This window comes from Schistocerca nitens, chromosome 3 (genome assembly GCF_023898315.1).
Source record: "Schistocerca nitens isolate TAMUIC-IGC-003100 chromosome 3, iqSchNite1.1, whole genome shotgun sequence".
Taxonomy (NCBI): domain Eukaryota; kingdom Metazoa; phylum Arthropoda; class Insecta; order Orthoptera; family Acrididae; genus Schistocerca; species Schistocerca nitens.
In genome coordinates, this window is record NC_064616.1 from 723182373 (window position 1) to 723184030 (window position 1658).

A 1658-nucleotide genomic window follows, 5' to 3' on the forward strand; every position below is an offset into this window, starting at 1 on the left:
CTGTCAACAGGAACAGAGGCAGACTAGCCACGGCACGGCCTGACAATGATGGATGATTATCTGTTCTCTAGACCCACTGGTTAGGTCACAAGAAAGGCTGCCGGTAGATGGAACCCGTACCTCTCCATCAGTCCTGACTCATATGGCAGTGCTGCTGTTCATGGCAGCTACGTATCCCCAGATGAGGCTCGTTGCTCCACCAAAATTGTAGATGAAAATACAATTAAATCAATATCGTTAGCTGCTGACGGTTGTTGATGTCAAAATGTGTGCCCCGACCGGGACTCGAACCCGGGATCTCCTGCTTACATGGCAGACGCTCTATCCATTTTTTTTTCTTTAAATTCTCCTACCGTCTACTTGGTAAAGAAGGAATATCATCTTTAATATGAATTTTCAGACCACGCAGCCATTATATCTCCTTTACTTGGTGTGGCCAGGAGAGAATGGAATCTGTCTCTCCCTATCTAAAATCATTGACGGAAGTGGGAATCGAACCCAGACCATAGGTATAACAACCTACCATCCGTCCAACACACCACAAAATCCTCTTCTCTGCGAGTCATTTTTCTATCGTAACGCAGTTGCGCCACACTTTTTTTTTTATGCCTCGACCGGGACTCGAACCCGGGATCTCCTGCTTACATGGCAGACGCTCTATCCATTTGAGCCACCGAGGGCACAGAGGATAGTGCGACTGCAGGGATTTATCGCTTGCACGCTCCCCGTGAGACCCACATTCCCAACTTATTGTACACACACTACATTCGTAGTGTCCCTGCCCATTACACTCATTACTCGAGGCAGACAGTACTACCGACTCCGGTAAGAGTTCGGGCAATGCGTATGCATCCGCACAGAAGGAGGAGGTCAATGGCCGGCTAGCCTTAACTATATGAAGATGGTTCAAATTGCTCTAAGCATTATGGGACTTAACATCTGAGGTCATTCGTCCCCTAGACTTAGAACTACTTAAACCTAACTAACGTAAGGACATCACACACATCCACGCCCGAGGCAGGAATCGAACCTGCGACAGTAGCAGCCGCGTGGTTCCGGACTGAAGCGCCTAGAACCGCTCTGCCACAGCGGCTGGCGTGAAGATAGTATCTGTTCTTTCGGACATGTCTCGGTGGATTGTCTGCCGCAAATAATTGGTACAACGGCAGGGGCACTACGAATGTAGTGTGTGGACTATAAGTTGAGAATGTGGGTCTCACGGGGAGCATGCCGGCGATAAGTCCCTGCATTCGCATTATCCTCTGTGCCCTCGGTGACTCAGATGGATAGAGCGTCTGCCATGTAAGCAGAAGATCCCGGGTTCGAGTCCCGGTCGAGTCCCGGTCGGGGCACACATTTTCAACTGTCCCCGTTGATGTATATGCACGTCCGTCAGCAGCTAATGTTATTGATTTAATTGTAATTTCATTCTAGAGAGTTGCACGGTCACCAGTGGCATCTGTACTTTCGGACATGTCCGAAAGAACAGATGCCATCTTCATAAAATTGTAGATGGCTAGATAAGCTCGAGTTAGACTGACATGGCTCCAACCTCCAGGCCGAATGGCTGCAAACTGCATAGATGCCCGACGAACACAGGTCCCTTCAGCAGGCTCGTCAGCTACATACTTCCAATGAAACAGAAGTAATATCTATAC

The 1658-nt window shown here is 48.8% G+C and overlaps 1 non-coding gene across 1 annotated transcript; it reads right to left on the reverse strand.

Moving 5' to 3' along the window:
* Positions 1 to 606: 606 nt before the first annotated feature.
* Positions 607 to 681, reverse strand: Trnat-ugu (transfer RNA threonine (anticodon UGU)). The gene has a single exon. It is a non-coding gene; the product is annotated as a tRNA-Thr (tRNA).
* Positions 682 to 1658: the final 977 nt, after the last annotated feature.